Source organism: Hippocampus bargibanti, linkage group LG20 (genome assembly GCF_051943395.1).
Source record: "Hippocampus bargibanti isolate YZ-2025 linkage group LG20, ASM5194339v1, whole genome shotgun sequence".
Classification (NCBI taxonomy): domain Eukaryota; kingdom Metazoa; phylum Chordata; class Actinopteri; order Syngnathiformes; family Syngnathidae; genus Hippocampus; species Hippocampus bargibanti.
In genome coordinates this window covers 12753383-12771658 of record NC_142753.1, presented here as the reverse complement: position 1 = coordinate 12771658, position 18276 = coordinate 12753383, and the positions used below count along the sequence as shown (strand labels likewise).

The 18276-nt window shown below is 44.4% G+C and overlaps 1 long non-coding RNA gene across 1 annotated transcript in view; it reads right to left on the bottom strand.

The window, feature by feature from the left end:
- Positions 1–444: 444 nt before the first annotated feature.
- Positions 445–18276, bottom strand: part of LOC148883334 (uncharacterized) — a 30821-nt gene continuing 12989 nt past the window's right edge. Inside the window, exons 4-7 of the long non-coding RNA XR_016118618.1 lie at positions 17276–17406; positions 15947–16078; positions 1971–2042; positions 445–1726 (exon numbers count right to left, since the gene is read on the bottom strand). This is a non-coding gene — a long non-coding RNA (uncharacterized LOC148883334). The remainder of the gene's footprint in view (positions 1727–1970; positions 2043–15946; positions 16079–17275; positions 17407–18276) is intronic.

Below are 18276 nucleotides of genomic sequence, written 5' to 3'. Positions count from 1 at the left end.
TTTGGAAAAACAGGGAGGATAAAAGTGTGGCAGTGACGAAAAGCAGACAGAAATCATAGCTCTCCCCACAGTCGTGTGGTGGGAGGGCAAGACAAAATGACCATTATGAATTATGATTTTTTTCCAACTAATGCTGCTGCGCCTTGACACCGAAGAAAGTGCCGCTGACATCAATGTTGAAACTAAACATGCAAATGTTTTCTCCAAAAGGCCTTTGATCATGTGACTGTGATGAGATGTCATTCATATTCATACAGTGACATGCGAAATATGAACATAAGGTACTCGAGATCTGATTTCCAATTAAATATGAAGAGTTTATAACGTCAGGGAATTGATCTATTTTAATAAAAGTAACTTTTGCCACCTCTGCTTGCTCACAACATGACACATGCAGACAAGCTTTCGCCACGTGTGCGTGTGTGCGTGCGTGAGTGCGTGCGTGCTGGTTGATGAACAACACATTACGGTTGCAAAAGGCACCCCACAGGCACTGTTGGCAGCCAATGGGAGTGGCTTCCCTGCCGCAGGGATGCAAAAGGCCAATCAGCCAGCAGCGCTCTAATTAGCAGCAACCGCCGTGGAGCCTGCGGTCAGAGGTTGCGCGACACCAACATGGAGCCCTCAAACAGTTAATCCGCCATGTATCCTACCAGTCCAAAAACGTTGTATCGGGGAGACATCATATCAAGCTGCAGCGTGAAAAATATTATACGGCAACAATAACTCAGACGAAAAATACAGAGTTTTTCATCTCATCTCATTTTCCGTACCGCTTATTCCTCATTAGGGTCGCGGGGGTTGCTGGAGCCTATCTCAGCTGTCTTCGGGCACGAGGCGGGGGACACCCTGAATTGGTTGCCAGCCAATCACAGGGCACACAAAGACATACAACAGCCACTCTCACACTCACACCTCGGGACAATTTGGAGTGGTCAATCTGCCTGCCATGCATGTTTTTGGAGTATGGGAGGAAACCGGAGGACCCGGAGAAAACCCACGCGGGCCCGAGGAGAACATGAACACTCCACACAGGGAGGCGGGACCGAGACCTCTGCACTGTGAAGCCGGTGTGCTAACCACTCGACTACCGGGCCGCCCATTTATTTTTCTTGTACTACTTTTTGTTCTTTTAAGCATTTGTGTGTTTTATGTTATCATATTTAACAAATAAATGAAAAGTATTATCACCGCAGTCACTGCCATTCCCGAATTTATTTGGGAATTGAAAATATGACAAAGAGAATTCGTTTGAGTTTTGTTTTTTCATGCTTGGGTGACGATAAAGCACTGGCCGTGGCCTCTTTTTTCCCTTCCACGAGGGGGCAGCATTTCCCTTCTTTCCAAGTTATAACTTTGTTCCAGCTTCAGCTGTTGCTAAAGCGCTATATAAACAAATCTGTATGTATTGCATTGTATTTTGGACAGCCGCTCTCATTGCAAGCTCATATATCTCCGGACCCATATCATTTAGGAAATAACTTTTTTTCTGATGAAAGGTTTCCTACACTGTATTGAATATTCATGTAGTCCTAAAACTCAACATTTTGTGGGTCCTGAAATTCAAGTGACAATGACAAAAACCCTGGCATTGGAGTGGACCCATTTCCGCACGTCTGGCAGTGTATTGTAAAACTTAGCTTGTAGCAGATGAGCACATTTCTCCATGACGTCCCTGATCCACTGGTGAAAAGGACGGCTCTCCTCTTTCATTTAGAACTGCTTCCTACGACAAAGAGAGTGCAAAAAGTGCTTAAGATTTTAGACTTTTATGTCTTTTATGTCGTGTCACATTATTTGTTATTGATTTTTTTGTTGTTTTTTGACTTCAAGATGGCGCAGCGAGAGTGGATGCCTTTACAGCAGCTCCCGTATTTTGTTTTTACTGCTGTGAAATGTCAATTTCGCCGCTGCGAGACAAATAAAGGCTCATCTAATGCAATCTAATCAAATCTAATAATTTGACTTACATTGGCTGGCAGGGCTGTGTGTTCAGGCCCCGGGCTCAGATGAGGTTGACATGGCAACACAGATGCTGAAACCTGACGAGACAAAATAATCAATAGAAGTGTTCTGAAAGCAGTATAGCCAATAAACAGTGCCAAAACAAAAGAATATACACTTCTTGGCATTGTCATTCACATTGTAAAATTAGGCCTCTGGTTTTTCAATGTGCCTTGTTACACTCGGGTATGATACTACAGACACAACGGCCAGCGGTGGCGCTAGAGCGCCTGCCAACACGGACGGATGCTCCAGTTCAAGAAGAGGCTGAGCGTTGGGACAATTATTCTGACAAAGGCCGCTCTGTGCTTGGGTGCTGCCCCAGCGCAGCCCAGCGCAGCCCCAGAGCACAGCCCAGCGCACAGCCCAGCGGAGCCAGGCCGTCTGGGGCTTGCTGGCCGTCTGGGGCTTGCAGGCTGGAGCTCGTCTGGTCCCCGCCTTCCCGTGCCGCTTTTTCAAGACACTTTGATGAGTGCCCGTACATGTACATACACACAATTGCTGAAGATGAGGTTAAATGTAGACAACACAGAGAAGTTTTGATGTCCTCCTTAAAAGGTGGCTCAGCGCATGCACACAAAACGATACTCCACCTCTTGCATTCTTGAGGCCCATTTGATATGCGGGACATCCGGCTTCTATCGGGAATTTCCCCAAAATGTGCAATGGGAAGGACTCCTCCACGTCAGGAAAAATGCCAAGTTGGCACTCAAGGAACAAATACTTGTCTTGAATCCACACTTTGTTACGTGATCTATCGTGTGGAGGATATTTGGAATTTCCCATCATGCCCTTTACATCCCTTGATACGCTTCAATCTGCAGAGGATCACAGATTGAATTGGTGAAGACATCGCTGGGTCGAAAAAAGACAGAGAACATGGTGGGTTAGTTTATGTAGGATGTCAGCAAAAATGGCGACCAGCTCCAGAGCAGCCAAATCTGACCTTCAATCCAATCAAGTGGGTCAAAATAATGACAACCCAAATTTGGGAAAAAAATGAGCGTATTTTCCGGTGGATGAAGTGCGCCGGAATATAAGGCGCATCCCCAATGAGTGGTGTATTTTCAAACATTTCCATATACTGGATAAGGCGCAGCGGACTATTAGGCACACTGTCAGTGAAAGATGTCAGTGAAGTTTTCCAAATATAATTTAAATATATCAAATTTTCCCCAAATATAAGGCACTACAGCAGAAGCGCGACTTCTTCTACAGGGGCAAATGGAGTCTGTGGTTGCTGACCGTCGTTGCCAGACCTGTTGTGGCTCAATATGACTTCATATCGAAGGCGCAGCAACCGGCATATAAGGCGCAGGGGCCCCATTTCAAGCTCAGATAACTCCAGACTCATATCATTTAGGAATTAACTCTTTTTTCTGATAAAAGAAGAGAGTCTAAGCTTTCTTATGCGTCATTGAATGTTGATGTAGTCCTAAAAGTCAATATTCTGTAGTTCCTGGAATTGGAACCCTGGAACTGGAGTGGACACTTGTGAAAGGCTTCTGAATTCAAATGACGACAAGAGATAACGGCTGTCAAAACACCATCAACATGTTTCAGACGAGCGCAATCATTCAACCAAATAGCAACAAAGGGTTCGTCCGTCATGTTTCCCAGGTAAATTGCCAAAATATGTCATCATATCTTCCTAGGTATGAAATATGATCAAAAGACTCAATCTTAGCCATCATTTATCCCGACGTGGCCACAGGCTCATTCGTTCAGCAACACGCAATTGACATTCAAAGCTGTTTTTAGGACTAATTGCAATAATGGCTATTTTTCAACCGTGCTGGAATTACAGTGTACTGTTTCAACTCCATTGTGGCCTGAATGATTATAATACCGTGTATGCAAAATATAGTACAATGTATAATTCCACCATCCATTTCATTTAAATATTATGAGCTGTTCGCAGGGGGTGGTTGAAGGGGGCAGGGAGGTGGCGGGAAATGCACTCTGGGTGACTTTATGATTTACATCACAACAGGCCATTAACTCATTCACTGCTAGATGATGTGCAAAAATATGTTCGCTCCAGTGCCCAGGTTTTTGTCATTTTCACTCCAATTGCAGGACCCACAGAATATTGACTTTTAGGACTATATAAACATTCAAATCAGTGTAAGAAACCTTCGACTCTCTTATTTCATTAGGAAAAAAAAAGAGTTCATTCCTAAGTTATATGGGTCTGGAGTTATCAGAGCTTGAAATGGGGGAAGGCATACAAATGACAATACATACAACTTTGTTTATATTGCGCTTTAACAACAGCTAAAGCTGGAACAAAGCGCTAACATGGAAAAAAATGGAAATGCTGCCCTCTCGTGGAAGGGAAAAAAACATTGCCAGAGGTCTGACCAGCGCTTTATCGGCACGCAAACAAGAAAAACCAAAATGCAAACACATTGGGGAATGGCGCTCTCACGTCATATGTTCAATTCCCGAATCAATTTGTGAATGGCAGTGAATGAGGAGTGATGGTCATGCAAATGTTGAAAATGCAGATTTGTAAACGTCCGCCATGAAAGAGCAAGCCATGTTGAAAAATTCTTTTCATCAAAAACATACAAGGGTGTACTTTAGTCAAAACAAGCCGTGTGAGCAACTGGTGGCGTGTCAGCTTATTTCCACCCCCAACGCCTCCCACCCCACCCCGCCACCCAATGAGCAAGACTTGGCTTCATTTTGGATGGATTTTACAAGGGAAGGAAACAACGTGTTGAGACTGGCTGGTTCTTCGTTGGCTTTGAGGGAACAGTGGGAGCTGCTGTTGTGATGAGACAATCATGTTTGCCGGGAATCCTTTCTGAGCTACTTTGTGTTTGTTTATTCCACTCCATTGCCGTCGCCGCTCATCTTCTTATTTTGCCCCCTCAGTTGCTAATGGTTACTGTCGCTATGAGCAAAAAAAATGCCACAGGACAGCAGACTATCAACATTAGCCTGGTTGCCTTGGCATGGTTTTGTCATTCACCTGTTTTCTGTCCTACCTGCATTGGCTTGATGGGAGATGCATTTATTTTCCCTTGTTTGGTTTTGGCTTAAAGCAACAATAACAAAGTTTCAGCATGAGGACATTTTGTACTTTTTGAGACACCACCGCGTCAGCTGTGGTGTCTCAATAGCACCCAAAGTTTGCTTCAACTTGTTTGTTTATTGACTTCCCTGCAAGCGGCTAGCAACCATTCACTCCCATTCAGTCATTTGAGTGCTTTTGGATTTGGTCAGGGATGTTGCTGGCATGAGTCTCATTTCCCATTTCACTCTACGGTTAAAAATCATGAAAGGGGGTAATGTGTTCATGTGATCTGGTAAAAAAGATAGTATTAGTACAGCTCACCTGGAAACCTAAAAAGTGCTACAGAAATTACATGGAAAATGGAGTCTCAAATTGCAGGACCCGCAGAAGATTCACTTTTAGGACGACATCAACAGTCAATGAAGCAGAAAAAACATTGGATTCTCGTCTTTCACCAGAAAAAAAAAAAAAAGTACATTACAAAGGTAGACGGGTCTGGGGTAATATGAGGTGGAAGCGGGGGCAGCTGTGTAAAAGGAAAATGCGGCCCCCTTGTAGAAGGGAAAAAACATTGACAGAGGTCTGACCAGCACTTTATCGGCACCCGATCAAGAAAATCCAAAACCCGAAAAAAAAATCGGGAATGGGGCTCCAGGTCATATTTTCAATTTGGGAAACCTTAGACTCTCTTCTTTAATCAGAAAAAAAGTTAATTCCTAAGTTATTTGGGTCTTTAGTTATCTGAGCTTGAAATGAGTGCAGCTGTACAAAGCACAATGCACAAAGCGCTTTAACAACAGCTAAAACTGGAACAAAGCGCGAACATGGAAAAAAGGAAAATGCTACCCCCTTGTGGAAAGAAAAAAAATATTGCCAGAGGCCTTGGCCAGTGCTTTATCGGCACCCAACGAAGAAGAAACAAAACTCAAAGAAATTGGGGAATGGCGCTCTTCGTCATATTTTCGGTTCCTGAATACATTTGTGAATGGCAGTAAATGAGTTAATTGCCTTTTAGCGTTTCCGATCCAAACATGACAATCTGACTCCCGATTTGCATTGACAGACTTGCTTGAAAGGCAAATCATCGTCTATTTTTTAGTGTGGTGGTACAAAACACTGCCATCAAAAACACCATCCTGGCCACTTTTTCACAGTAATTAGACTACACGCCAGGAAGTGGCGGAGAGCCGTGGCTTCGACACTGCGACTACTTTTCACGGCTAACTCTTTATGGTTGGTTTAATGGAAATACGCTGGCTGATTACATGTTAGCTAATAGCAAAAGAATGAAGATACTATTGCTGTTGGCCTCCAGCGGCGTTGGCCACTGGCGCTGGATACTAAATTGACAGGATAGCTTGTTGAGAATAAGCAAGATTATTTTGGAAGATGAGCGGATAAGACGCAACGGTTCATTAAGTCAAAGTCAAGTCAAAGTCAAAGTCAGCTTGCTTGTCAAATATGCTAAAATGCATGACATACAGCACAGATGAAATGAATGTCCTCTCGGACCCAGCGTGCAAGGATGTCATTTCTGAATGTAAAGTGAGGTAGTGTCGTATGTAAAGTGACGTAATGTAGTAAAGGAAAAACAAACGAGAAAGAACAAAAATAGAGTTCAGGATGATAGTACAGCGTGTAGCGTGTACTCAGAGTTTGGAAGTGCGGCAGTGGGAAGGGGCGGGGGCGCAGTGCTGGGAGGGAGTTGAGTGTCTGGACTGCCTGGTGGCAGAAACTGTCCTTGAGCATGCTGGTCTTGGCTCGGAGACTCCGCAGTCTCCTACCCAATGGCAGCAGGCTGATGAGGCTGTGGGAGGGGTGGGTGGGATCGCCGGCGATCCTGATGGCTCTGCGGGTGAGGCGGGTGTTGTAAATGTCCTGAAGGGGGGGTGGGGGGAGACACCGATGATCTTCTCATTAAAAAAATAAAACCAAGATGATTTTCCAACTAGTTTCTCTGGAGCGTGACTGGAGAAATATCAGGCAACAGGAAAGAGACGTCGCTGAGATCACCGAGATGACTCCAGTTATTTTATATTGAAAGTGCCACTGGCTCCTAATCTGACATTGTGGTCCAAGCCCTTTTGCGGCTACCGAAGAACACAAACGGAGTTCACGTGCAGCAGCTTCACACTGCTGTGTGTGTGCGTGCGTGCGTGCGTGTGTGTGTGTGTATGTCAGGTTTTGTGGCAGGCAGACAAGCAGTGGCAGCACTAACACGAGGCCCTCGGCCAGGATGAAAGGAGCTGTCATGACATCGCACGGGGGGCTAGAACAAAAATCTATCTCTCGAAACTCTTCTACATTTGCACTCTCTCTCCTGCTACCGTTCTGGTTCCGACCCAAAATGAGATGTCTCATCATGACGTGTTTTCCCTCGCTGAGCAGAAAAAAAATTTCATCTATTTTGACACTGACGTGGTATTCGGGAATAAGATTGTGGATGTTTTGAGAAAGGAAAAAATTGCTTTGGTGGTCGCCATCAAAAGGGATTTGACTCAAAGGCCTTCATTCATTTGCTTTGGCTGAAGCGTCGCACGCACGCACGCACGCACGCACGCCTGTTTCTGTGTGATTGACTAAATGTGAGATTCATTCATGCGTCGATGGAACTTGAAAAAGTGAGCAGATGCTTTTCATTTTTTTTAACTCTGGGAGAGGAATAAATGAAGTGTGCAAGCCGTTGTGTGTATTTGTGTTGGGGGTGGACATTGACAGGTCAGTGATCAAAAACGATGATGGAAGCGAGAGAACGCTGTGACTGGTCTGTAGAAGCCGCTCCGCATTTGGCACGTGAAAATGCACTGGCTTTGCAGCTGCTCACTTCTTTTTATCCGCAATCTCTCCATCCGTCAATAAACACAGGCACAACTGCTCAGTCTGCATGCGCGCACTTGGCTGTCAAAAGAGGCGTCACTTTGAAAGCAGGTTTGGCCTGGAGATTTAGACCTGCACCCTGCAGTGATGTCTCTCCATGGATCACCCGAAGATATTTGCATGCGTTCTTACGCCATCAACACAACGGTGGTCGCAAATGGAAGAAGCGACTGGAAGTTTGTCTGCCAGATGGTGGAGACGTACGTGATATGATGTCTCGGCGCTCATACGGTGCCTGACTGCTAACTTTACGACTTGCTCGGGCGTCACACCCAGTAGCTGTGGCACCAGCCCTATCATTAAGAGAAATGGCGACGAGATGATTAGGAAGAAAAAAAGAGAAAAAAGAACACTGTGGTCCACCCCTACCCTGCCCCACTCCCACTTTGAGGTAGCACTTCTCCAGACTCCGCAGGAAACTGTGTGCGCTCAAACCAGCAAGGCGCTGATGTAGTCGATTGATGTGGAGCGAGGCAACATCAGAACAGAGTCAAAAGGTGTAAAATGAAAGACAAGGGGGTGGTTGAGTCCGAGAATAGGAAGGGGGGAAAAAAGTACAGTCACAAAAAGTTGATACTAACCTTAATTACAAGCAAGTCAAAGCCGGATGCAAATAAACAAAATAATGACAAGAGAATACAAATAAATCCCCCTTAAATAACAAACACAAGGTGAAGGCCTATCTATTCAAAACAGCATGCTATCATGTGATAAATGCTGCCCACTTGCAAGCCAACGTTGGAATACTGCCGCTGGACACTAATATCAGAATGACCTATCTTCATCAAATATTGGCTTGTGGCTGCAAAAATAACAATTAGCAATGTGTTACCGGTGCCCAAAAGAGGATGTACTTCCTGATGCTGCTCAAGATGCGAGGCCTGCCACAGGAGGTTCTACCACAGTTCTACACGGCAGTCCACCACGATTTGGTTCGGGACCGCCACAAAAATAGACAAAAGCCGACTTCAACAGTCAGTTAGGACAGCGGAAAAAAAATCATTGGCACCACCCTACCCATTCTCGAGGACTTGCACACTGCAAGAACCAAGACAAGGACGTGTGAAATCCGACTGGACCCTCCACACTCTGCCCACCACCTTCTCCAGCTACTGAAATCCGGTTCTAATCATTATAGCGCCAGCTCTGTACTCACTTGAACCACTGTTACTGCAACAACAGACACTTTGAGGCGCTCAAGGTCAGCTGCAGAACTGCACACACGTTGTACTACAACTATAGCGACTGATCACTTTCAAATGGTTCATTGATTTTTCTGCACCAAAGTGATATTGTAAAGTTGAGTCTCCTCATGTGATTTTACACGGGGTACTCTGTGGGTGTGCAAAATTTACAAGACATTTATTTCTTTTGAGTTGAGACTGCGAGTACTATGCCACCTCTGATCAAGGACGTGTTGGTAATTGCTTGTTTTGACAGCACGCAGAGAATGCATCGTACTATTTTCTTCATCAGGCTGCATTGATATAAGCTCTTGAAAACTTAGTGACTATTTAGGGACGGCATATGCGCATTCTTTCTTCTTTCTGACAGCCGGGGCGTTCCGACTTGTGTTACATAACTGGAGTTTAGCACTCAAGCGACCAGTATGGCCATCTCCGTGGAGCCAACCCCCCCCCCCTCCCAGCCCCCCACCCCCGTTTCACTGTGGCCTTTCTAGTCTGCGTGCCCTTTTGTGTTTCCGACAGAAACTCAAGCATTCAACCTTTCCTCCTGAGAGCTCAGCACTGTCAATCAAAACAGATTTTTTTCTTTCTTTCATTCTTTGTTTTTTTTCAAGGATTCACAAGAGCTGCTCTTTCAGTTCTCCGGAACAATCAAGACCCACACACACGCACAAAACACCCATTCTAGAATAGCAGGCAGGTAGTCATTAGGGATTTTGTGGTATGTGTCTACCTGCAAAGCCAAAGTAGCCGGCCGCATAGTTGTGTCTGCTCAAAGTCTGCGTGTGTGTGTGTGTGACACAGGCCCAAAAGCATGAGATCTTTATTGTCCTGTGCACAAAGTCCTCAAGTAATCGCTTCAAAAGGAATCGGGTCAGAGCAGAGGTGAAGTCACCCCCTCCACCCTACCTGAGACTTTTCTTCAAATCCCTCCTCCCTACCTTCTCTTCTTTAGGTCTTAGATATTTGAGGAGCTGGTTTTGGTTTGAGGTTTGTTTTTTGGGGTCAGACTTTAAATTTTGTTGTACCGCATTGTTGTGTTTCTGTGTACCTGCACTAGGTTCCGGCATCAAAGCATCGCCGCTGGAACGTTGACGTGGAATATCATCAGGTATCTTGGACCAGTGACTGGAATCCTTCCATTAATCAAGACTCAGATATCTAGAAGTGTTTCAAGGCCAATTAGAGTTGTAATCATAAAATTTTGTGAACCACGTTATCCAAGAACAGTTAACTGCAATGATGAAATTCAAGTTTTAAATTTGATCGAGCGTTTGAAAAAGTAAGAAAAAGTTGCAAACTATTTTTTTCTGTAAGATCCTTTCATTGTGTTTATCTCAGTCAAAGCCGCTGGTCCAACATCTAATCTGTCATTTCGTTCTCCGGGCCAAAAATGTCTTCAGCTGTGGTTCTTCACAGTTTATTTTCCAATTCCTCTGCAGGAGTAAAGTGACCCTTTTGAGTCGATGGATATCGGTACGGGATTATGCTAAGAAAGATGTCAAAAAACTGTTTTTAGCCGTCAAACGGACACAAACATGAAGCGACTCAAGGCGACTGACTTAATTAGAGAGAGAAGGGATGGCAAAACCATACCTTCTTATTATACTGTCTCCATTGAGAATGAAGGATGCGAAAAGGGGGGGGGTGGAGGAAGAAAGTATAAGGAATCCAACAAAAGGTGAGGGAACCACCTTTTACCCCATGCGGTTCTTTTCTCCCACGTCTGATGACTCAAACAGGTAGACACCAGTCTTTACGTGGCACCCAAAGAGCCAAGAAAGAGAGGAAAGAAAATAATAGAGAGCAGGAACAAGAACGAGATTAAGAGCTTGGGAGAGGGCAATTGTCTTCCAACTCCCTGAATTTTTCTCATGACGGACAGGTAGGCTGTTGGGCTCAAGGTGTTCAACAAAGCAATGGGCCATGACCTTTCGCTTCTTTCAATGAGACAATACCGAGGCCCCCGCGACATAATGAGCGGCCCAGGAACAGAGTTTGGGGAATGACAGCATCAGACCAAATCCTATACATGATATGGAAAGCCCTGCAAAGAGTACGCAGATGTGAGCACTCCCCTACCTGACTCACTCTAGGCTACTGGGGCAAAGATGCAAGCCTACTTTGTTGCCTAAACACAGTACGCCACAACACAGATGATTGCCTCACAATAAAAATGGCTTTTTTTGCATTCTAAAGTCCGCAGTCTGTATCTCCGGGTGAGATGTAAGTTTTTGGCAAATAGGATATCAGGTTTTTGATTGTAAAACGTGTATTGCAAGACTTGACTTCACTGCCACCCCTCCACCTGCGGTGTGGTACCTGCCTGGTCCCCCTAGCCCCGACCTATTCACCCAGAGGGAGCAACAGGGCGGGTTTCTGTGCGCGTTAAGTCCATCTGTCAGGATTAATGCCGAGCCCCCCACCCCCCTGCACTTCGGTCTTTTCAAATCACTCCCACCTCAACAAGCATGTCGCTTAATGACAGATAATTTTCTCAGCAAGGAGCATCACGAGAGGTCAAATACAAAGTCAAAATGTTTTTTCAAGGGAGCAGAATGTTTGGGAGAAATAAGGGTGGGGACCACGAGAACAGGCAAAAGATGGGAGGAAGCTGCAGCTAGCTGGCAGACAGCCTCTGAGTCCTAACCACGAGGGCCTTAAAGTGGCTCATTGTGGTGGGACTGGCGTCTGCGTAGACTTGGGTCCCTTTACTTTCTCCCCTTTGGCCAAAGACTGATCCGCTATGTCCAGGCCAGGCCCTCACTGGAGAGTTGGAAGCCACCAGGGAACTTAGCTCAGCCCGCAAAAGAAACCTTTCCTGCAGTCCTTTGGCCGCCCATATATTCCCCCCTTCATCATCTTTGTATGGATTTCGGTCTTTTCCTTCAGACAGAACACTTGCCAAAAAGAGGATTTGCTGCTTGTCATGTTAGTTGGACACGAGGCACATTTTTTAAAATCGTGGATGAGGGGGACTGCAGTCAAATGTTAACTGACAAAGACGATGTTTAACAGTGAAAGAAAAAAAATGTCATTTGGTCCATTGGTATTTGTTTAACTATAACAGAGTAAAAAACATTTCAACCAAATGGACGAGAAGGAATCACGTATGCTTCCAGTGTCTGTGAAATTAAATTCAATATAGTCGACATACCTTTTCTTTTTTTTTTTTTTAACTGGTCATGCATCCCAAACCACAGACTGAATTGCTGTTCTGTATTGATTTGTGTTAGGGACATGTGAACAGTAACATTTTTAGTTGTGAATGTTGGGTTTGGCAAGAAACAAGGAATTAAATGAGGTTGGAGGGGGGGTTAAGGATAGAATAGCAGGCTGAAGACATCCAAAAAAGTGTCTGTCAAAAACAGATCTCCCTACCCCCCCTAAAAAATATCTTCTACATCAGAGAAAGTCAACGATGTCACGCACTAACCTCTCTAACATTTCTGTTCGGTAAGCTATCCAAGAACAGCTCATCAATCTGAGGATTCTTTGCGATTAAAGCCACTTTGGCAAAATGATACCAGTTTTCGTCTAGACTCAGAGTGCCAACTGATGTAACTTCTTCTCCAAGAAAAACAAAGATATCCAATGCCTGGAATGGGAACTGTAGTGTGTTTCTGAATCTTTTCATCGTCTCAGTGACGGTCCTTGTCTTGCCATACTGAGGGAATGGGCAACACTTGCCCCTTGCCATTTTTGCTTCACTGAACGTTGGGGCTATTATCTCTCACAGCGTCAATGGAGGGCAGCAGAGGCTATTAAAGTATCCCCTTGCCCAGGAATAACATTCTGAGGATTGGGGCTAGAAAGTATGGGGCGCACTCATCACAAGTCTTGAGGAAGGGCGAGACGGCTTGAGTTCTATTTTAATAGTCAATGCGCCGTGACTGCCATATGCTCCTGAGAGGGAAGCTCAGATTGATTCATGACGTTGGCTCAATTTACGTGGGGAAGTGCATTGAAATTATATTAATATCGAGATCGGTGGCAAGAAAACAGTTTCCAAATTCTACATGTTGTGGCATTTAACACCAACTTCCCAATCTTTTGGTTGCCCTATGTCACTAGGGTCCACATGACGTGTTTATGTGCTCTTCAGAGTCTAGACCAAATCCACATCAGCTATCGTGCCTGTGTGACATTGCCATGTCAGTCTGTACCATATTTTCTGGTGGATAAAGCTCACCCAAAAGCCTTAATTTTCACAAAAAGATGACCCTGCGCCTTGAAGTGATGTTACATTTACCTACTATACACCATGTACAGTATGTTTGTAGGAAATGTGCAGTATGTGAAAACCAATTGGATGGATGATATGATTGAGCTTTGAAGGGCCTGCTTTGCAACAACCCGGACAGGGTTTCTTGAAACTGTGCAGGTATAATGAACACTCAAGACTTGAAAGGCATTTTGAACAAAATGTGCTGGCCTAGACTCAGCCAGAACTTACAGTTCCTCAAATGGCAAAACCACATAAAAAACATTTTAAAATGGCTAGGAAAAAAATCAATGCGCTATTCTGAAGTAGCTTTCTCAGAGCCGTGATGTAAATGATCATCTTTGGAAATGGAATTAGAACGTGCGTTCTTGGAGAAGGAACCCTTCAAATCCGAAATAGCTGAAGAAGTTTGCGATGGTGGAGTAGGCCGGAAATACCAGTCGACAGGTGCACAAGGCTCATTGAGAGTGACTGAAATTGCTGATTGCAGTGATTGCCGCAAAGAAAAAAAAATCTGAGGGCAGCTACAAGTCTCACAAAAAGTTGTGAGTTCTTTATTTTTCTGATGAATATTATATAGTTTGTCAGTCTAAAAGCTATGTGGTATTGTTTTGGATTTCCCTCAAAGGTGTAAATGTTCCCTGACAAGAGAATTTCCCCAGTGTGGGACTATCAAAGGCTGAATTTTGATGAGACTTACAATTCATCGCGTTCTGGTTTTATTTACATTTTTTTTTGTGTGTGCGAGTGGGTTATATCGTAAGCCCTAATCTAATTTGTTACAATAAATACAAAGCACCACTTGCATTGCGATGTCGCCCCCAATAACACACACTCATGGCCTGACAGTGCACAAAGCGAATATCTCCACGTGGTACTCACAATCCCCAAGGGCCTTGGTGTGCCTGCTCCAAGTGGGACCAGTCTGGGGAGTGTGGAGGCCCTCGGTCTGGGTATTTTCCACACCCTCGATAAGGCTTCAGATAGCATCAGGAGACCATGCTTGTCGCTCGGGGCCATGAGTAGCCAAGACCAATTGCTTGATGAAAAATGTTTCGTTCCCCCCACCCCAAATATAATTAACCATCATTTCATCAAGCTAAAACATCGCTATGGATAAAATGGGCTCATCAGATCGCTGCCATCGGTGAGTGCGGATGGAATACGTGAGCTGGGTCAGATCCAGCAAGGCCATTTAAATGCCCCCACAGAAAGCAAAGAAAAACAAGTTGCCGCCCTGTTTTCCAGAAAAAAATGCATCATCTACATGGAGAGACTGCGGTATGTGCATTAGTGTGGAATTCTAAGATTTTTTTGATGGATTTCGAAGAGGATTATACAAAATGCGTGCATGAATAATATGCTAAAATCAGGCACACGGCGACTTACTTCTAACGGCGAACCAAATTATTTGTTTCCACCAACAAAAAAATAGTCTCGTTTCCTCAATGAAGTGTCTTTATGAGGTGAGGGAAGCTGTAAACACATTAAAAAATAGAGAGGGGGAATGGGGGCGGGAATTGAAAATAAAACGCCAAGAGCATTCCGGACTAACCACAAATTGTTGAGTCTGAGAGTTCAAATGTCACGTCTTATTAAATCAGCTTGTGAATCGTCTGACATTGAAAATATACTGCAAATACACATTTTCTGCATCTATTTTGGAGAAGACGTGGTCATCTTCAATGCGTTTGATGCGGAGAGAGCAGCAAGTGGAATCCTTTCACTAGATGGCACTCTTTGCTTTGCAGAGGAACGGCTGCTAGTGGATGGTTAAAAAGACAAAAAAAGCTTCAAATCTCTTCCAAACAAGAGAAACGCTATTTGTTGATGTCTTGTCTCCAAACGGAATGAGCTCCCAATACAAGAAAACAACGTGTTCGCAGCAGGGGGAAGTCAAATATTTGCGTATGACGCTTATCAATGATGTTTTGGTGAAAGAATTAAAGGGTGGCGTTTTACACTGTTATGACGTTCTCCAACGCGTTTTGTGTTTGTGTGCCTTTTTCAACTGTTTGTCTGTGCGTGCAAGGGGTTCATGCGCACCAAGATGACTGGCCGGTGATGTAAACACAGCGGAGAAAATGACAGGGTCAACAAGGTGTTTAAGAAATGGGGATGGGTGGGGAAATCGGGGCGGGGGACACAGATACGAACGACCGCACGAAATGCACACACCAAAAAAAAAAAGAACTAAGAGGATAGACTGCAAAGCGCCCGCACACCCCCCCGCCCCCACCTCCATCTATCTATCTCCCTCTCTATGGGCCCATTTAGCTGCTCTGCTTGGCTTTGACGCTGCCACAGAGGTTAGACTTAATGACACGTTGGGAAAGAGACGGGACGTGACGGGAGGGAGCCAGCCAGCCAGCCAGCCAGCCAGCCAGCGCAAGAGGGGCAAGCTGAAAGGAAAGAAACGGGAGAGAAAAGAGATGTGAGGTGCATGGAAGAAGGGATAGATGAGGAAAGACACAAATACGTGTGGCTGCCGCTGCTCACCCGCAGAATAAATATCCTGTGTCCTTGAGAGTTTTCAAAGGCGCTTACAAATGAAATGTATTATTATTATAACATCCTGGCTGACATGGAGAAGAAAAGAAAGTCGACGCGATCCCAATCAAAGCTCACCAATGTGAAGCATTCCTCCACAGTCGCCGATGAGCGTCCATCTGATGTTCATCTGACCGTCCATCTGATGTCCTCCCCAGGCGCCAATGACGAACTGGATGGGAGTTGGCTGCATGTTCAAGATGCACTCTCCTGTCAAACCAACAGCCATCAGAAATGCCACGGTTTTTTGGACGTCGTCCCGGGGAAAAGGTTAACTGGGATTTCAGAACAGGCGCTCATCTTTGTTTACTGCCCGTTTTGACTGTCTTTTATAGTTTGAATCAACGCTCCATATCGCAACTAAATGCCATGTTCGATGCAAGTACTGCAATGCACCATGGGTAAATGAATATTTGATCATTTCTTTCGGCAGTTTCCGGCGGCTAACGACGAAAGTTAAAATCTCTGTAAGAAAATAAATTGCTGTTTAACTCATTTTGTGTCTTTAGCTATTTTAACTGTATCTCCTATGTGGCGCAGATTATGTAGCAATATGCGCTAATCGTATTGCGGTGACGGCGGCGTGCAGTTACAAAGTTGCACCAGCGGTCGTCAAAATGCATCCATGGCCCAGATTTCACTGTCTTTTACCTTTTCATAGTGAATCACTGTATCATAGCCCCGCATGTCATTTTGGTAGATGAACGCTGACATTTTGGTGCAGTCCAGAAGCCCTAATGGGAGGGGTTGGCTGGAAGCGGTATACAAGACAAAAACATCTGCCCACTAAACTACCTTGTTTCCCGTTCCAGTATGTCATTTTGCAGTTTCCTCACGTTGGCTTATTAAAAGAGTCGTCGAAGCGATTTCTTTGGACGACACAAAACAGGAGTGACTTAGCTTGTCAAAGGCATTCTTGACATGCATCACATATTTACTGCCCTTTGAAAAGATGAATGATGCGCTTATAATACCAGTTATATTGTTATTTATTTGCATTATGATTGATATTTGCCAATCTGTACTCAGCAGGATTCCGACTTGATCTTGGTTGTACTCCCTGGTGCTTTCTAATATCTTTGTGACTGCTTTATTTCCTGTATATAATAATTGTCCATGTTAAGCGCTTGTTACGGCTCTTGTTAAAGCACTATATAAATCAATATGTATGTAATATACATCTTTTTTTAATAAATTGGAAAGCAAAAGCAATAGCAAAAAAATGCTAAAAATATATGGGATTTGGTGAAATGAAAATCTCATCAAGACCAATCTAAAAATGTGCATTTCCAAGTCATCGGATGCACGCGCATAATTGGCATCACGTTTGCCATTGATCTCATTAGATTTGTGCAGGTGCACCTAATGATGAATGTCATTCAATTAAAGGCACATTATTTCACTCACATGTGCAACTTTTAAATCCCAGGCGCTGTCGAAGCAGATGTTAAAGTGGCGTGCCGTCCCTCGGCGACAGGATGCCTTTGTGGGACAGCAATTTCACTCCCTCCTTCATTAAAGTCACTAGAGGAGCCGATCTACACACACACACACACACACACACACACACACGCACGCACACACACACACACACACACACACACACACACACACACACACACACACACACACACACACACACACACACACACACACACACACACACACACACACACACACACACACACACACACACACACACACACACACACACACACGCGTGGACAGAAAGACAGACATGCATGCACAGGCAAGACGGCACATCACTGAACTGCTCACTTTTGTCATTTAGCCACTCAAACAAACAAATAAACGTCAGCTGGAATTAGTCGCCATTATCGGAACCTGCAAGTCTGCAAAGAGACGCCGTAAACAAACCAGCGGCCCCATGGCTCTAACTTCAACTGAAATAGCATGAAGAAATTGCAAAATAGCTGAAGACAAAAAAATGCTTACGTTTCTCATAAGCAAGCCATGACATTTACTGGATTTCCTGCACTATAAGGCGCACCTAAAAGATTGTTTTTTTTTTTTCAAAAGCTGACCATGCACCTCATAATGCGGTGCGCCTTAAAACGTTTTAAAATATGTCCTTCTTTGAAGGTGCCCCTTATAATGCGGTGCACCTTATGTATTGATTTTTTTTTTAATATGTCATTCGTTGAAGGTACGCCTTATATTAAAGAAAATAGGGTAATTAAAGCACCGAGTCTCCAGAATGAGATGCACAGTTGAGTGCTTTTCATCTCTGTGTTAATTTGATGCTAAGAGTGAAGCCCCATCACTCATTTCAATTGGCCAACTCGTGGGCACATTTGAAAAAGTGAAGCCCAACAAGCCCACTTGGAAATGTCGCTGGAAGCTGATTGGTGGTCATCAGGAGTGGCTGGCATTCATGTCCTTTTCTA